Source organism: Agelaius tricolor, unplaced genomic scaffold (assembly GCF_023055355.1).
Source record: "Agelaius tricolor isolate 1412-34295 unplaced genomic scaffold, bAgeTri1.0.p SCAF_10, whole genome shotgun sequence".
In the NCBI taxonomy this organism is placed as follows: Eukaryota; Metazoa; Chordata; class Aves; order Passeriformes; family Icteridae; genus Agelaius; species Agelaius tricolor.
Genome location: NW_027269270.1, coordinates 35,681,329 through 35,700,592, shown reverse-complemented (window position 1 = coordinate 35,700,592; position 19,264 = coordinate 35,681,329). Strand labels below are relative to the sequence as shown.

The 19,264-nt window shown below is 54.0% G+C and overlaps 2 non-coding genes across 2 annotated transcripts; one reads left to right on the top strand and one right to left on the bottom strand.

The window, feature by feature from the left end:
* The first annotated feature begins 5,417 nt into the window (after nucleotides 1–5,417).
* TRNAG-GCC (transfer RNA glycine (anticodon GCC)) lies at nucleotides 5,418–5,488 on the top strand. The gene has a single exon. It is a non-coding gene; the product is annotated as a tRNA-Gly (tRNA).
* A 201-nt stretch (nucleotides 5,489–5,689) lies between these two features.
* TRNAA-CGC (transfer RNA alanine (anticodon CGC)) lies at nucleotides 5,690–5,761 on the bottom strand. Its single transcript has one exon. It is a non-coding gene; the product is annotated as a tRNA-Ala (tRNA).
* Nucleotides 5,762–19,264: the final 13,503 nt, after the last annotated feature.

Genomic DNA, 19,264 nt, shown 5'->3' with positions numbered 1-19,264 from the left:
GCCCATGGCTTTCCCCGTGCTCAGCTCACCGCCCAGCAGGATGTGCTGCTGCTGCTGCTGCTGCTGCTGCTGCTGCTGCTGCTGCTCAGGTGTTCCCCTGCCCTGCAGCAGATAAATCCAGTGCTCTGAGGGAGAGAGAGGGGCTGGTTTTCCTGTTACGGTGTGTTATCACTGTAATTATGTCTGATTGTTGGCTGTCCCATCGAGATCCCGCACCAGGGCTGAGCCACAGAAACAAGTGCAAGAATTGCAGCTTTAAAAGAATAAGGTCACGGGTCACGTTCTTGGTGGCAGAACAAACACCGTAATTAATTGGCCTCTCCCTGCAATGGCAGCACAGGAGGGAATGGAAGGAAGGGATGTGGAGCATCCGTGTTTTTCTGGGGCAAATGGCCCAGCTAGGTCTGATGGACAATGTGAATTCGTTGGTAAAGAAAAGAAGGAGGACAGTATCTTTTAGAAAGCAAGACTGCTTGGACTAGTCAAGAGTAGTTATTTTCTCTTTAAACGTTTAAGGAGCTTTGTTGTGGCAGGAAATATGAAAAGAAAAACCTATTAAATTTATTTTCTGTACATGTGCTGGAGTGAGAAACTGTATTCAGCAAAAGCAAGGCAAAAGGCTCTTCAGAATTTGTGCTGTATTATTTTTTTCTCTCAGACAATGACAGATGAAAACCAGCCCTGGGACTGTACATGTCTGCTGTTTATCCAGGTATTTTCTCCATTGAATTGATTAGGAAAAGCTTAGAAAACCTGTTCAAAGACACATACAGTGACTTTTTAAAATTCCCAGGCTGGTATCCTGTAATGAATAAATCCAGGATTTGAGTCTCCTGTTTGTTTCCAGTGCCCATTTCCCCAGCATTGCCTGCCTGATGGCTTTCCTTTGGGACACTTTAGGCAGGATCTGGGATGAACAGTTTCAGGGTGTCCATGCATTTATAAGGAACTTACAGATTGCCAGCAACATCATCAATAATTGTGCCGGGAAGAGTTATTTTAAATAACCACATGTATCATTGTCAATTTGGTTTCAGTGACCTTTTGTGATCCAGAACGATTCCATTGAAAAAGAAAGGATATTGGAAAATCCCTGAGAGGCTGGTATCTGGAGCAATCAGCATTCCTGGATGGGAGTGGCTCCTCTGTGTCCTGTGGCAGGGATATCTCGCCCCATTTTCCCTCAGCACCATGCCAGCCATCCTGTACCTTCCCCAGAATTTCAGATTATGCTTTTTCATCTACTGAAATATTTCTCCCTGCAGATTTAAATAATTAATTGGGACGTGCCTGGTGGGTCTTGAGCTAAACTTCAGAGAGGCAGCAGATATGTGTGACCAAGTGACCTTTTGCTGTCCTGCTCGTCCCCGTGCGCTCGCTGTGCTCAAAGGGACGCTGTCAAAATTGCTAGGCCTTAAAACTTTAACCCGCACTGACAAGTTGTTCTACATTATAAGTCTCCCCTAAAAGATTACCAGGATTGTTTTGTTTGTTTTGTTCCAACCATCTTTGCTGAGGGCTCCACAGCACGGATTCATTTGTCCTTTTGGGTAGGTGGATATTTTTAAATGCCCGGCTTATTCCGTGACCTGTTAAAATCGAGTTGATGTGCGTGTGCTCCACTCAGCGGAGAACTCGCCGGGGATGGAGCAATTTCTCTGCACTCCGGAAGAGGAGATAAGAACACACTTGGGAAACCTTTATGGAGAGGCTTTGAGAAGCCATTTTGCAAGGCCTCTTGTTATCTTCAGTGCTTTGGAAGTCTTGACTGGGCTTGCCTGGTGTGTGAGTTAGTGAAACACCAGCTGGTTCTTACACAGAGGTTTGCTGTGCTTCATGGTGCTCTGATTTACTCATTGGGCTTTATTTCTAAGATCTCCATTTAGAGAATCACAGAATCCCTAAGGTTGGAAAAAGCCTCCAAGACCACCAAATCCCAGCTGTGCCCTATGCCTGCCTTGTCCCCAGCACAGAGCCCTGAGTTCCACATTGTGGAATTCCTGGGACACCTCCAGGGATGGGCACTCCAAACCTCCCTGGGCAGCCCTGCCAAGGCCTGACCACACTTTTGTGAAAAATTCTTCCTGGATTTCTAAAAATTTTCAACCTGATGTCTACCTTGAGCCTGCTCTGGCCCAGCCTGAGGCCATTCCCTCTGCTCCTCTCCCTGTTCCCTGGGATGATCCCAAATCCCCTGGCTGTCCCCTCCTGGCAGGAGCTGTGCAGAGCCACAGGGTCCTCCCTGATCCCCCGTTTCTCCAGGCTGAGCCCCTTCCCAGCTCCCTCAGCTGCTCCTTCAGGTGGTACATGGTTTAATACAGCTCCACATGAGGAGGTGGACCAGAGCCAGCGGCACAGGTACAGCTGTGCCATCACACTTCCCATTTTCATGTGCCAGGACAAAGATCAGTGCAACGCCCATTTTATATGGGATGACTGCACAGTCCCTCCACGAGACAGGGGAGCACGTGTCCAAGCCAGCAGGCAGGAGGGAAGCAACAATACCCACTGCCACACCCCAGGAAAGCCCCACCTGCACTTTTAGGCTTGATTTGAGCGGATTTACCACTGCCTATGAACCCAGCCTTGTTCCTGTCACAGTGCACCAGCTGAACTTGGGGAGAGAGGCTGCGGGTGGCCCTGAGCTGCAGCATCCTCCTCAGAGGGGCACAGCAGGAACACCTGAAGCTCCTGGGCTCTGCCCTGTCAGGCCTCAGCCAGAAGCAGGGACACCTCCCACTGTCCCAGGCTGCTCCAGCCCCAGTGTCCAGCCTGGCCTTGGGCACTGCCAGGGATCCGGGGACAGCCACAGCTTCTGTGGGAACCTGAGCCAGGGAAGGATTTATTCCACATATCCAACCTAAATTTCCCCTCTGTCAGTGTGAAGCCATTCCCCGTTGCCCTCTCCCTGCAGCTCCTGGTGAAGGGTCCCTCTCTGGCTCTGCTGTACACCCCTTCAGACACTGCAAAGGACTGTGAGGTGTCCCTCAGGTTTTAGGGTTAGGGGTTTAGGTGTCCCTCAGGGTGTAGGGTTTAGGGTTAGGGGTTGGGGTGTCCCCAGAGGCTGCTCCCCTCCAGGCTGAACAGGCCCAGCTTTCTCAAGCTCACAGGGAGCTCCAGTCCCCTCAGCAACTCCGTGACCTGCTCTGGGCTTGCTGCCACAGTGCTGTGTCCATTGGGGCACACAGAACAGATCCCTCTGCACTGCAGCTTGGCAGGGAATACTCTCCCAGCCATTGTAACAACTAAGGCAAGGAACCCCTTAGAACTTGTTCTGTTGGAGTAGGGTTCTGATTCCTACTCAGCTGAACTGACCCTGTGAGATTTTCTGCAGTTCTGAGGCTCTGGAGCACCATTTCTCATATTGCAGGTGTCGATTTCTGCCCCGTTCAGCACCCTCCTACTCCCAGTCAGTTCTGAGGGAAGCCAAGTGTGAGCCTGGCTCACTCAGCTTGGGAACGGGTTCCCAGGGCATGTTCTGGGGTGACATTGGGCCCCAGGGAGGCCTGGGAGTCCCAAACTCCTCCTGGTGACAGAATTCCCTGCAGGACCTCAGCCAACACTCCCAGATGTTCTGAGCATTTGCACAGCAGTCCAAGGGACATGGGAAACTGTTCTGTGAGTTGCTAACCATGAGTGCAAGGACAGCTGCCATTTCTGCTCTGGGAACAGGCAGTGCCCAGTCTGTCACTGTGGGACCCTCTGTGCAATAATTCTCCAAACTGTGGCACAGACAGCACATTCTGCTCTGCCTGCCCCCCAGAGCAGAGGGACACCTGGGGACAGGGATCAGAGGTGCCCTGCCAGCGCCGAGTGACCCCTTGGACCCGGTGATCTCCCAGGGCTTCTCCAGGCTCAGCCAGCCCACGGTTCTTTGGCTCCGTGCCCCTCTCCGAGGCACGCTGCTGGTCCCAGCTGCTGGGCACAGATGGTGCCAGGTGTCCCTGCCTGGCAGAGCCCCGGCTCACCGGCAGTGAGAGGAGGTGGAGAACAGGAGGGGAGGCCTCTGTGTGGCTGACTCCCAGACACTGTAAAACAGGGAGTTAGGGCTTCTCAATGTGAATATCTTTTACCTGAATGCTTGGAGGGGTTTTGGTCCTGCGCTGGTCTGAGAAAACAGTTTTTCAGTTTACAGACACAGTAAAACAGGGAATTAGGGCTTCCCAATATGAAAATCTTTTGCCTGAGTGCTTGTGGGGTTTTGGTCCCGGGCTTGTCTGAGAAAACAGTTTTGCTAGGCTGACTAATCCAACCGTTAGCCACAGCCTAAATGATAATTATTACTTACAGTTTTTATTATGTTGTCTTCTGGCAGCCGAAGCTGAGAAGGAAAGGGAGCTGTGCTGGGTTGTTACCTTGTGGTGTCCATGCACATCCAAGCACAGGACACTGGAACATGGCCAGAAGGTTGAGCCAGAAAACACCTGCTTCTGACCTGTGCGAGGTGGGTGGTTGTAGCTGTTCCTCCTGTCCAGGCCCTGTTCTCCAGCACTTTTTTACGTAAATCTCCACGTTCCCTTGATGTGAAGCACTTGTTGCAGCTTTTCCTTGGACTCTGGCTCACGTGTGGCTGTTTGTGGGAGCGTGTCCAAGGCAAATTGATAGTTTATTTTGGGACACAGCATGGCCATGTCACAGCACAATCTGGGACTCACTGCTGACATCACCACACACAGCACAGTGTGCTGAAATGTCATCACCTGGCAAGTCACAGAGACCATTGTGGGCATACTCTGATGACTCCTTTGTGGGTCAGCTGAGCCTCTGAGCCCTTAACTGCTGGCCTCCCCTGGCAAAGTCCTTCCAGGGTGGAAAAGGAACAAAAATACACTTTTGTGACTTGATCTGAAAGCTTTTAAATGTAAAGAACGATCACAGCACTATTTAGGTTGAAGAAGACCTTTAAGATCGACTCCAACCATAGAGCTAGGGGTAAAGAATCTTGGAAACCTTCACCTGTAATTTCCTGAAGTTCTTCCATTAAATCACTCCTTGCTTATTCAAGGGATAATATTAGTTTATCCCTGATACAAACAGAATGCTTAGAAACAAAATAAGTTTTCCAAGAATATGCAGAGGAAAAAAAAGTTTTTAAAATTGTTACAGAAATAATCATTAGTGACATCTTGCATCTGTGAGAGATGAACAAGACCAAAACCAACAGCCAGGCCAGACTCTGTGGCGTGTATGGTGGGTGCATTATACACTTTTGCAGGGTTTTTTTTAATCCTTTAGAGGAACAATGTAGAATGGCTAGTGCTGACTTTTTAAAAACTTTTTTTGCCCTGGAAATGATGGCTGGAAAGTGCTGTGTGGGGCTGGGGGACAGAGTGAGGCAGGTAGGCGCGGTGCCGTCGATGCCATCGGTGCTGTTGGTGAGCTCCTTCAGGCAGGGGCGGGAAATACTGTAACAGCGCGCATTGGTGGTTCAGTGGTAGAATTCTCGCCTGCCACGCGGGAGGCCCGGGTTCGATTCCCGGCCAATGCAGTTTCTCTTTTTGCCGGCGGAGAAGCCGCCGCGTTTTGTGACGCCGCGCTTTGATTTTCCCCGCAGGGCTCCCGGGCGGGAGGAAGCAGCACCGGGCCGGGCCGGGCCGGAGGCGCGGGGCTAGCGTGGCCCGGCGGAACCAGCGGCCGCGCGGGGAGACGGGAAAAAAAAATAAATAAAATAAAGAAAAAAAAGAACGCCTGGAGATGCCGGGGATTGAACCCGGGACCTCACACATGCGAAGCGCGCGCTCTACCACTGAGCTACATCCCCGGCTGTGAGGGCCTTTCGCCGGGCGCCCCCAAATGGAGGGCGGGCTGCGGCCTGTGCTGGCGCCGGTCCTGTCTCGCTCTGTCCCCACACAACTCCCTCTGCCGGCACCGCGCTCCGCCCGCACCGGGACACGGCAACGGAGCCCCCCCGGCGACACCGGGACACGGGCACGGAGTGGGACACAGCCGTGGAGCCCCGGGACACGGGCACGGAGCCCCGGGACCAGGACTCGGAGCCCCGGGGGTGGCAGCGGCCCGTCCGTGTGCGGGGAGCCGCAGGCAGAGCCCCGGGCCTGGGGCAGCCCGCGGTGCTGATGCCCTAGCGGGGACAGGACCCGGCGGGTCTGGAGCCCTGGTGCTGACGGAGAGGAACCCAAACACGTTGTTCCCGTGCGGAGACCCAGCAGAACCAGCGTCGTCTATTGCCTTTACCGGAGCTGCGCGGTGCCGCCGGTGTCAGAACCCAAACGCCATTTCCATGGCAGTGCTGCGTGCCCTCAGTGCAGCCCAGCCACCCCACAGCTCACAGCCTGGAGGGTTTGAAACCCTAAATCCCATCCCATTCGGGTGTGCAGCCCAGCCACCCCACAGCTCACAGCCTGGGGGCATTGAAACCCTAAATCCCATCCCATTCGTGTGTGCAGCCCAGCCACCCCACAGCTCACAGCCTGGGTGGGTATGAAACCCTAAATCCCATCCCATTCGTGTGTAGAGGGTTTGAAACCCTAAATGCCATCCCATCCACCCTGCCATGGCAGGGACACCTCCCCCTGTACCAGGTGCTCCCAGCCCCAGGGTCCAGCCTGGCCTTGGGCACTGCCAGGGATCCAGGGGCAGCCCCAGCTGCTCTGTACCAGGACCTCACCTCCCTCACAGGGAGGAATACTGGATACTATATTTAATTTATTAAATAAATTAATTCAATTTATTCTCCCACAAGCAGCAATACCAATCCCTCAGGGCCCTTCTCACCCAGCCATTCCCATTTTGACATCCATAACCTTGGCCACTCAGGTTTTTCCATCCTGTCAGAAAACAGTGCTTATGGCTTGACTTTCTTCCAGCCAGATTTTAAGAAGCTGCTTTCTGGGAGTTACTGGATCTGGTTACAAACTCTGGTTTGTGTGTAACCTAATGTGCAGAGTGGCCGTGGCTCCTCACCAGGCTGAGCCATGGGTGCTAATACCAACCTTGCAATAAAAACACAAAGCAATTTAAATCTTTCTCTTCAGTTTTTTCTCCTTTTGTTTACTTTCCTGTAGAGTTTGGAATAGCCAAAAATGAATAGTACAGACATTACTATGGTGTTATGGATTTGTCAGCTGTGATGGACAGTCACTAAGTTGTGGAGCTTCCCCTCTGGGAAGTGGATGAAGGCAGAGCACATTCTGCCTGCTGAGAAGAGCAGCTCCACATCCAGAGCCTATCAGCAAGTGTTTAATTCCTGTCCCTGTGGCAGCAATAAAAGTGCTGCCTATATTGAAGTGAAACAAGGCTTCTCTTCTAGCCTGGTCTAACTATCCTCTAGACCTCATCACCTACCAAACACAGAAAAGGTGAATTATTCAGGAAAGATACAGCACTAGGATGCTGCAGGAGAAAATAAGCTGCCATAAGGTGACCAAGAAGGAAAATAAAATGCCCATGGATGGATGTGAATTATGGGGTGAAGCCCCAGGCCTAGCAGAGCTGTGTGTTCATAAACAGCAGGGAGCAGGATGGGGCCCTGTCCTACTCCGGGCACAATCACATCCCTGATCCTTGCCACCAGGGCACATCCCTGAGCTCCCCACCACCAGGGCACATCCCTGATCCTCTCCACCAGGGCACATCCCTGAGCTCCCCACCACCAGGGCACATCCCTGAGCTCCCCACCAGGGCACATCCCTGATCCTCCCCACCAGGGCACATCCCTGAGCTCCCCACCACCAGGGCACATCCCTGAGCTCCCCACCAGGGCACATCCCCTCCCCACCACCAGGGCACATCCCTGATCCTCCCCAGCTCGGTGGCCGGCCCAGCTGGCCGGAGCCAGCCCCTGCTTCCAGGAAACACTTTGTCATCTTGTTTCAATGCGGCTGGATGCCGGCACAAGCTCCACATTCAGCTGCCTCCAAGGACTACATTCACCTCTTTGTGTTTGGGTTTCTGTGCTGACATCAGGGAAAAACAATGTCACTCTGTTATCTGGCAGCCCCTCCGCATTCCTTGGTGGGATTAACTCATTCCTGGTACCTCGGGAGGGAACCTCAGCCTTTCAGGGAGGCCCTGGGATGGGCTTTTCTTTGATCTACTCAAGTTTCTGATTTTTCATCAATTCTCGTCAGACACACGCACAAACTCGAGTTTTCCAAGCATAAACTCGCTGTTTTCCAAGCGACTCTCGTGCACGCTGGTGGAGCCTACAAGAGCTCTGCTCCCAAGTCCCCAGGCTGCATGGGAACAGGGATCACAGCAGGGCTCTGAGGACACAGATGGACAAGTCTGTGTTTCCTCCTAGCACAGCTTCCTACCACGGCACTTGTTCCCAGGATTAAATGTTCACACTCCAAGTTCCCTCTGAAAACCAGCGCTCCCGTTCAGTAGAGTGCAGCAGCAGAGCCCCGTGGTGTAAAACAAACAGGTGAGAGGATTGATGTGGTGGATCCAGCCCTGGAGCAATGCCAGAGCTGTGGGTCTCTGCTCCCAGGTGTGTCTGACACCTCCTGTAACACCTGAGCCCACCTGGCACCAGCCATTTATACTTAAATACATCAGATTCTTCTTCTTTCATCACATGGCCATATCATCGATTTGTTTGAGGTATCCAAACGAGGGGGTGCAGAATTCCAACCTGAATTCCAGCCTCTTATCCTGGAGAAAAGGGGGATCAGGGGGCCCTTGTGGCTCTGCACAGCTCCTGCCAGGAGGGCACAGCCGGGGGGATTTGGGATCATCCCAGGGCACAGGGACAGGAGCAGAGGGAACGGCCTCAGGCTGGCCCAGGGCAGCTCAGGGTGGGCACAGCAGGAATTTCCCCATGCAAAGGGGGCTCAGGGATTGCAGCTGCCCAGGGAGGTTTGCAGTGCCCATCCCTGGAGGTGTCCCAGGAATTCTGGAGGTGGCACTCAGGGCTCTGGGCTGGGGACAGGGTGGGCATGGGCACAGCTGGGACTCCTTATCCTGGAGGGATTTTCCAACCTTGATCCTGGGATTCTGTGATTCTGTATGATTATTTATCTTTTATTGAGCATTCCTGTTCTCCTTCACAAAACATTCCCATTAGAGACCAGGAAAACTGTGTAGTGACAAACATCAGAGTTGGTGTGTTGGAACCACACTGAAGTACTTAACACTACAGGAATGTGCCACTTACTGCAGTATTTTATGTCATAAATTTGTTAGAAAAACAAAAAATTACTACAGACTTGTGATTTGCAAAGTTAAGCAAGTAAAAACTTGCCAATGTTACATTTCAAAGTATCAAAGAATTGTTAAGGTTGAAAAAGAGCTTTCAGATAATGGAATCCAAGCATCAACCCACCACCACCATGGCCACCAATGCTGTCCTCAGGTGTCATATCCCTATTTTTTGAAACCTATTTCCCACTGGCACTAATCAGGCAATAGAGTGCTCAGAATGACCTTTAGGAAGTTCTGCACACAGGTTACACGAGCTGGAATGAAGTTACTACCTTGACTCCTCCAAATACAAATGGCTTTTTCTCCTGGATCTTTGCATCTTGATTTTTACTGACTCAGCTCTCTTGCGTGTTGGAATTGAAGAATAAAGCAAGGAAGGCTTCCAGCAGCTCCCAGCCATGAAGGAGAGCTACAGAGTCCACGTGCTTGGCTGCCTTTTGTTGTGAGAACAAACACAGCCCCAAAATACAGGTGACAGATGAGCCCATAGCAAACAATTAGGAAAGTTGGAGTTAAAAAAGGAGATAAAAAGGCAGAAAACATGATTAAAGTACTGAGCTGGGAGATTCATTAGTGTTGCAGACAGATAAGTAAATTAGAGCCCTGCAGAAATTATTTGACTGGCAAATTAATTACACAATATTACAATGGCTTTGCCAGCCAAATTTAGCCCTCGGGAAGCAGGTAGGAGTCTGCCTGACTTAATAAAAGGAGCCTCGACTGGTCTGCAGCTTAATCAGAGATGAAAATTAACATTTCAGGATTTGAGGCAAAGGAGGAGGCCAGGCTCCAGCACAATTACCAGGTTACACTGGCAAGGAGGCTGTCCAGGCAGCGGGGTGCTCCTGCCTCCTCACAGCCCTTTAATTCTCTGCCCTTCCCGGCAGAGCAAGGCACGAGCTGCTCTGGACACCTGCGTGGAGCCTTGTTAGGCAGATCACTCAACAGGGCACTTTCCATTTGTCAGAGAATGCCTGATGAAAATATTTCACCCTAACCCTTAAAAAGGGTTATATATATATATATATATATATATGGTAATAATAATAATAATAATAATAATAATAATAATAATAATAATAATAATAATAATAATAACAACTAAAATATAATATATAATAATATGCCTCAGAGAATGCCTGATGAAAATATTTCACCCTAACCCTTAAAAAGGGTTATAATAATAATATATATATATATAAAGGGTAATAATAATATATAATATATAATATATAATATATAATATATAATATATAATATATAATATATAATATATAATATAATATATAATAATATGCCTCAGAGAATACCTGATTAAAATATTTCACCCTAACCCTTAAAAAGGGTTATAATAATAATATATATATATATATAAAGGGTAATAATAATAATAATAATAATAATAATAATAATAATGCTATTATTATTACTGCTATTATTGTTACTAATATAGTTCATATTGTTGTTCATATTATTATCATATTTCCTTCAATGTTGACTTATTCCCTGAACCTCACTCTCCATTTGCAGCTCTTGCTCTGTCCCCAGCCAGCAGAAACACTTCAGGTAAAAAATATTTGGTTTTCAGTTTGTTTGCTTAGTATCACGTTTTTAAGGTATGGATATTAGGAAATCTCTCTCCTGGACCCATTTTTTTTTCTTTTCCTGGAAGAGCCTTGGAAACACATATTTCTATCCCTGGAACACGTCACCTTCCATGACAGGCAGCAGACAGCCCTCACTATCCAGGCTGACCCACAGCATCGTTTCAAACATGAAATCTCACTGCAAATATTAAAACAAGACCTTTCCTGGGCTTTCCTGCCCCAGAGGTGGCAGTGGCTGCACTGCCCACCCCAGCCTGGCAGCCCTGCCCACCAGGCCCTGCTGGAGGGCAGGGCAGGGGCTGCAATAAATCCATTTTCCTCTCCTGGAGGGGCCAGGCCCGTGGGGCTGCTGCTGCTGCAAGCGTGGCCTCATTTAATCGGGATCTGACTGATATCAAAATTGACTCGGTTTTCCAATGATACCTTGTAGACGAATGTTGTGAGCTGGAAACTAATATATTTCTTCTTGCTTGTCACATCAATATGGGCTAATTTTGTTGGCTTTTGTATTGAACAATCTGGTGAATGTACAATCCAGTTTTGATTTCTCTCTTTATGATGCCTCTTATTATTAAAGCTCCCTCAACCAAAAAATAATGTATTTTTATTTACTGGTAATATTAATGGGATTCAATTTTTGCCTCAGTTTTAATCTAGTTTTTCCATATTGAAGAACCAGATCCCATTTAATTAAAATTGAATAAAACCCAGTTTTTCCTCCATTCAGTGCGCAGGCTGAGCTTCATTTTGCATAGTTTTATTTAATACTACTCTTCTCAAATCACTGATTTTTTACTCACTGTGCTTCATGTGTTGCAAAAAAAGACTAAATTATTTACTATGCATGATTAATTGCATGTTTCTCCATGATTATTCCATTGTTGGGAAAGGGTGAGTGTACATTTTTGCACCACTGGGTGTGCGTCCATCCTACACTTGTGCTGAATTCCAGTGAGCTTGGCTGGCAGCAAAGAAGTGCTGAGAGGAGAGAAGAGGAACTGAAGCTTGGAGACCCTCGTGGTTGTAGGATCAGGGAATCCCAAAATGGGTTGGGCTGGAAGGGACCTTAGATCCCATGCCATCCCATCTCATCCCATCCCATCCCATCCCATCCCATCCCATCCCATCCCATCCCATCCCATCCCATCCCATCCCATCCCATCCCATCCCATGGCAGGGACACCTCCCACTGTCCCAGGCTGCTCCAGCCTGGCCTTGGGCACTGCCAGGGATCCAGGGGCAGCCCCAGCTGCTCTGGCAATCCCAGCCCAGCCAGGAATTCCCAATTCCCAATGTCCCATCCATCCCTGCCCTCTGGCACTGGGAGCCATTCCCTGGCTCCTGTCCCTCCATCCCTTGTCCCCAGTCCCTCTCCAGCTCTCCTGGAGCCCCTTCAGGCCCTGCCAGGGGCTCTGAGCTCTGCCTGGATCCTTCCCTTCTCCAGGGGAGCATTCCCAGCTCTCCCAGCCTGGCCCCAGAGGGGCTCCAGCCCTGCAGCAGCTCCTGGCTCCTCTGGGCTCCCTGCAGCAGCTCCAGGTCCCTCTGCTGTGGGAGCCCAGGGCTGGGGCAGCTCTGCAGGTGGGCTCTCACCTGAGCACAGGGGCAGAGGGGCAGAATTCCCTGGGGAGCAGCTCCAGGCACAGCCGGAGTGTGCAGCACAGTGCGTTACACCTGCACACGCTGCTCCCTGCAGCAGGAATCACTGCCCTGCAGGAAACACTGCCCTGCAGGAATCACTGTCCCTGCAGCAGGAATCACTGCCCTGCAGGAATCACTGCCCCTGCAGCAGGAATCCCTGCCCCTGCAGGAATCACTGCCCCTGCAGCAGGAATCACTGCCCTGCAGGAATCACTGCCCCTGCAGCAGGAATCCCTGTCCCTGCAGGAATCACTGCCCTGCAGCAGGAATCACTGTCCCAGCAGGAATCACTGTGCCAGCAGGAATCACTGTGCCAGCAGGAATCACTGCCCTGCAGGAATCACTGCCCTGCAGGAATCACTGTGCCAGCAGGAATCACTGCCCCTGCAGGAATCACTGCCCTGCAGCAGGAATCACTGCCCTGCAGGAATCACTGCTCTGCAGCAGGAATCACTGCCCCTGCAGGAATCACTGCCCTGCAGGAATCACTGCCCTGCAGGAATCACTGCCCTGCAGCAGGAATCACTGCCCTGCAGCAGGAATCACTGCCCTGCAGGAATCACTGCTCTGCAGCAGGAATCACTGCCCTGCAGGAATCACTGCCCCTGCAGGAATCACTGTCCCTGTGGGAATCCCTGTCCCTGCAGGAATCACTGCCCCTGCAGGAATCCCTGTCCCTGCAGGAATCACTGCCCTGCAGGAATCAATCCCTGTCCCTGGGGGAATCCCTGTCCCAGCAGGAATCCCTGTCCCTGCAGGAATCACTGCCCTGCAGGAATCACTGCCCTGCAGCAAGAATCCCTGTCCCTGCAGGAATCACTGCCCTGCAGCAGGAATCACTGCCCTGCAGGAATCACTGCCCCTGGGGGAATCCCTGTCCCTGCGGGAATCAATCCCTGTCCCTGCAGGAATCAATCCCTGTCCCGCAGGAATCCCTGTCCCAGCAGGAATCACTGCCCCTGGGGGAATCCCTGTCCCTGCAGGAATCAATCCCTGTCCCAGCAGCCGGAGCCCAGCGCTCTCGCAGCCCGTGCTGCCCTGCCGTAGGAGCCGTTCTCTGCTCACACCTGCCCGGCTCCAGCTGCGCTCAGTCCGCACACGAACGCTGTCTGTCTGTCTGTCTGTCTGTCTGTCTGTCTGTTCCCACGGCTGCCGGCCGCCTTCAGCCCCGCCGGGAGCAGGAGCGGCACCGGGACGACTCCTCCCGAACCCTCCAAGTTCCTCTTCCCGACTCCTCCCGAACCTTCCCGACCCCTCCCGGTCCCTCCCGGTTCCCCCTCCCGGTTCCCTCTCCCGGTTCCCCCTCCCGGCTCCTGGAAATAATTAACTTTTCAAACCATAACTCCTCCATACTCTGTACTGAAGTCAGGCATTTTAAAAAGCAAAAATGGTATTTTAGTAACTATTCTCGTCATTACAAACGCCGTTCTCCACACGGTCCTGTGTCCAACTAACAGCTGCATTAATGGGTTTGTTGTCCCTGCCATTTCCCCCTAATGACAGCAGCCATCGCTGACACGGCGAGTTTTGCAGACTCATGACTCTCAGGAGCTGTTTTTTCTCTGTGTTTTCCCTCTCTTTTCTGGGGCCTGCAGCACAGCGTGAGCCTTTTAGCAGGAGGCAGCACTGTCACACGGGCGGCAGGACAAACACTCGGGCGGCAGGACAAACAGACAGTGCTGAGCTCCATCTCTGGGGGCTGTCTCAGAGCCACAGGAGGGTTTGGGGTGCAAAAGCCCTCTCAGACACAGAGCCCAGCCATGAACCCATCACTGCTGCCAAGCCCAGCGCTGAGCCACATCCCTGCCCCGTGGAGGAGGTGTCAGCAGCCTGGGCAAGGCCGGGGTGGGCTCAGGGTGCAGCTCGGGGCTCTCGCACTCTGTCCCTGGTCATCAGGACCTTCAGCAGGGATGGAAGGTGCCAGCAGCCTCTGCACAGAGGAGCTTGTGCTTTATAGCCTGGGCTCAGCATCACAGAGCTGCAGTGTCAGAGCCCAGGACATCGCTCTGGCTGCCCTGGGTGATTCCAGACCCTGGCAGGGGCTCAGAGACCTTGGCATGGAGTCACAAACACCTGTGCCTTCCATTTTAGCCCATGGAAACAATCCCCAACTTTGTGTGAAGGTTCACAAGCCACAAGGGTTTGGGTAGAATGATGGTTAATTTGTCACAGGGTGAAAAAGTAGAATTTTGGGGATGTAGAATGGTGTTCAAGAGGCAAGATGGAGGAATCTGGGTGTGTCCTGTCCTTCTCCTTCTTCTTCTTCTTCTTCTTCTTGTCCTCCATCTTCTGCTGTGATGTTGGCACTTCTGGATTGGTTTAGAGTAGAGGCAGACTGTCTAACATAGGTGATAGGTATTGGAAATTATTGTAAATAATTTCGTAGTTCTTAGTATAAAAAGCCAACACTACCCCAAGGGCAGGGACTGTGCCACAGCCTGACCTGCCTGACAGATCTCAGCAGGTCAGAGAAAGAATGGAACAGATAAGGAAAAATAAACAAACTTGAAAAGCAGAGCTGAGGAATCTCAACTTCTTCGGTCACGGGGCTGGGAAAAAGACTTTTAATACCTCAGGAGCCATTTCAGCAACACAGAACCCGAGAGTGCAGGATGTTTTGGGATGGAAGGGACCTCACAGCTCACTGTGTCCCACCCTGCCATGGCAGGGACACCTTGCACTGCCCCAGGCTGCTCCAGCCCCAGTGTCACACCTGGCTGGGACACTGCCAGGGCCTTGGTTCAGAGCATGAATTCAAAACACACCTGGGTCTCCTCTAGAAATTACCCTCGTGCTGTGCAAACCAGGCTGTCCTGTCCGGGGGAACGGAGGGATGCAAACCCTCCATCCCTGGAGCAGCCCCTTGCTGGGACATGTCCTGGGCAGGGGACACGGCCCCTGACAGGCACCGTGTGACCCAGGGTGCCAGGACAGCCACCCAGCCCCGCAGGGACAGCCCGGGACAGCCTGGGCTGCTGGGGACTCTGAGCCGCCGCCTCAGCCCGGGCTCCGCTGCCGGGAGGAGGAGGAGGAGGAGGAGGAGGAGGAGGAGGAGGAGGCTGGGCTGGCACACTCCGGGGATCTGCGTGCGTGCATCTCCCACCCACCAGTCATGAGCACAGCAGCGCTCGGAGATGCTGCGGAAAATACTCAAAATAGCTCCGCTTCGGGAGGCCTCGGGGCTCGCAGCCCCGCTGGAAAATGGCTTTGTTAAGCTGTGGGCGAAGGGGAAGGACGGGCCCCTGCAGCCCCGGGGCAGGGCGGGCCAGGCTCTCACTGGTGGGGCCGTGGGCTTCGTTCCCCTGTGCCCGTTCCAGGCTGTGCCCGTTCCCCGTTCCCGCAGCCCCTGGATGCTCCTGTTCCCCATTCCCTCAGCCCCTGGATGCTCCTGTTCCCCGTTCCCTGCAGCCCCTGGCTGTGCCCGTTCCCTGTTCCCCGTTCCCACAGCCCCTGGATGCTCCTGTTCCCCATTCCTCAGCCCCTGGCTGTGCCCATTCCCTGTTCCCCATTCCCCTCAGCCCCTGGCTGTGCCCATTCCCTGTTCCCCATTCCCCTCAGCCCCTGGCTGTGCCCGTTCCCCGTTCCCACAGCCCCTGGATGCTCCTGTTCTCCATTCCCTCAGCCCCTGGCTGTGCCCGTTCCCTGTTCCCCATTCCCCTCAGCCCCTTGGATACTCCTGTTCCCCGTTCCCTGCAGCCCCTGGCTGTGCCTGTTCCAGGGTGTGCCCGTTCCCCTCAGCCCCTGGATGCTCCTGTTCCCCATTCCCCTCAGCCCCTGGCTGTGCCCATTCCCCTCAGTCCCTGGATGCTCCTGTTCCCCATTCCCCTCAGCCCCCGGATGCTCCTGTTCCCTGTTCCCTGCAGCCCCTGTGTTTCCTTTGAGCCGTAAATCCCACAGAAAATGGGGAGCACTTCAGCCTCTGGTTTGGGGCCCGGCTCACTGAGCAGCCTGGGTGGCTGGGAGGGAGCAGACACCCCTCGGGCACTGTGTCACACCTGCACTGCACAGCGGGATGGGTGACAGCTGCCGTGGTGTCCCCAGCATCCCCTCTCTGCACGGGCGGCTTTGGCACCGGGGATGTGGCTCCTGATCCAAGCCCCAGGACCTCACACAGGCCCCTGCAATGAGAAACACCTTGGAGGAAAAATGCTGGGCTTTGTGTTGAGTGTCTCCCCTGGCTTCTGCTCCCAGCAGACCCAGGGCCACTTTTGGAGCTCGCCACTGACCCCTCTGCGTGTGCAAGGACCTCTGGACAGCCTTGTCCATCTGGAGCTGGGCCAGCAGCTCCTCCCTGTGTGACCTCGCTGCAAACCTGCTCCTTCTCCCTGCTTCTGTGGGTGCTGGTTTTCCTGCTTGGCAGTGTCTTCCAGGGAATATGCTGCCGAGGGGAAGGACCTCAGATACATTGAGCAAATCCTTCCCAAGCCGAGGAAGGGTTTCACTCAAAACAACAAAATACATTTCACTTAACGAAAGCAGTTAATTATTCCAGATTTCTGTGTCTTGTGTCAGTAATTCCCAAAATACAGGAAAACAATGGGCAATTATGCTATTTTTGACTGTTTGTGGCACAAATACATCAGTTGAGCTCTGTGTTTTGGGGGTTTTCCAGAGCCTGGGGCAGAGACAGTCCCTGAGAGCATTCCCACAGCAGTGGGCGATGGCCAGTGCAGACCCTGGACGCCTCCCCAGCACCGTGGGCAGAGCTGGCCCTGGGACCCCCTCCTGGTGCTCCTGCGGGGCTCGAGGGCACCCAGGGGCAGCCGCACGTGAATTCCAGAGGGACAGTGCAGCTGTGTCCCTGTAATCTGCTGGAGGAGCGGGAATGGGGCAGCTCTGTCATCTGTCCCTGCGGGGCTGGGCTGCCTGTCCCCGATCCTTCCCCGCCCCACCTGCAGCCAGGGGGGCTGTGCTGTTCCTGGGATGGTTTGGGGGCTGCTTTCCCATTCTTGCAGCCTGGCTGGCAGCCTGTCAGCCAGCAGGAGTTCAGGAGTGCGTAGCATGAGGAGCTGTAACAGACTCTGCAGCGTAGTTACTGCTTTCGGCATTGCCAAGCCTGTTAGGAGAACGCTGCCAAGCTAAAAACCCAACGACGCCTGTGTGAGCGTGTGTGCGTGGGGGACGAGTCTGGAGATGTTTTATGTAAGGAAACTTCAGCAGGCACTTTAAATAGTCTGTTTGCTGGGATCGGTTGCACGCAGGGGACGCGTGTCTGACATCAAACCCAGCCATGCGCTCCTCGTCACAGAGGGGAGCAGCTGCACCCTGGGCAGGGCTGGGCCCGTGGGATCCCAAAATCAGGGAATCACGGCATTGTTGGGGTTGGAAAAGCTTTCACCATCGAGTCCAACCAGTCCCCAAGCACTGCTGAGGTCACCACTGACCCCGGTCCCCACGTGCCTCATGCACACAGGTTTCAAATCCATTCGAGGATGGGGGTTTAAAATCCGTTCAAGGATGGGGGTTTTAAATCCATTCAAGGATGGGAATTTAAATCCATTCAAGGATGGGGACTCCACCACTGCCCCGGGCAGCTGTGTCAGGGCTGACAGCGCTTTCAGGGAAGAAATTTTCTGCAATATCTGAAAGGAACTTGCCCTGGCCCAGCCTGAGGCCGTTCCCTGTCCCTGTTCCCCAGAGCACAGCCTGACCCCCCGGCTGTGCCCTCCTGGCAGGAGCTGTGCAGAGCCACAGGGGCCCCCTGAGCCTCCTTTGCTCCAGGCTGAGCTCCCCAGAGCCAGGGCTGGAGCCGGTCCAACACTTGCAGCAGGAATGCTCCCTGAACCAGAGTGGTGATGGAACATCGGGGGGTGAGTGGTGGGTGGGAAAAACCAAACTAAACCCAAACCAAACCAAACAAACAAAAAAACAAAAAAAACCAAAAAACCCCTCAAATCAAAACACAGACCACTCCCCAGTCCTCGGCTATGCGGGAGTGCTGAGCAGCGGCAGGGGAGAGCCCGGAGGGGGCAGAGGGAGAGCCCGGGATGAGCGGGACAGCACAGAGAGGACAGAGGGACAGAGGGGACAGAGGGAGAGCCCGGGATGAGCGGGACAGCACAGAGGGGACAGAGGAAGAGCCCGGGTGGGAGCGGGTCAGCCCGGGAGGGAACAGGTCGGCCCGGGAGGACGCGGGTCAGCCTGGGAAGGAGCGGGTCAGCCCGGGAGGGAGCGGGTCAGCCTGGGAAGGAGCGGGTCAGCCCGGGAGGGAGCGGGGCAGCCCGGGAGGGAGCGGGGCAGCCCGGGAGGGAGCGGGGCAGCCCGGGAAGGAGCGGGTCAGCCCGGAGGGGAGCGGGGCAGCCCGGGAGGGAGCGGGTCAGCCCGGGAAGGAGCGGGTCAGCCCGGGAGGGAGCGGGGCAGCCCGGGAGGGAGCGGGTCAGCCCGGGATGGAGCGGGTCAGCCCGGGAAGGAGCGGGTCAGCCCGGGATGGAGCGGGTCAGCCCGGGAAGGAGCGGGGCAGCCCGGGAGGGAGCGGGGCAGCCCGGGAGGGAGCGGGTCAGCCCGGGAGGACGCGGGTCAGCCCGGGAGGGAGCGGGTCAGCCCGGGAAGGAGCGGGGCAGCCCGGGAAGGAGCGGGTCAGCCCGGGAGGGAGCGGGGCAGCCCGGGAGGGAGCGGGGCAGCCCGGGAGGACGCGGGTCAGCCCGGGAAGGAGCGGGTCAGCCCGGGATGGAGCGGGTCAGCCCGGAGGGGAGCGGGTCAGCCCGGGAGGACGCGGGTCAGCCCGGGAAGGAGCGGGTCAGCCCGGGATGGAGCGGGTCAGCCCGGAGGGGAGCGGGTCAGCCCGGGAGGACGCGGGTCAGCCCGGGAAGGAGCGGGTCAGCCCGGGATGGAGCGGGTCAGCCCGGAGGGAAGCGGGT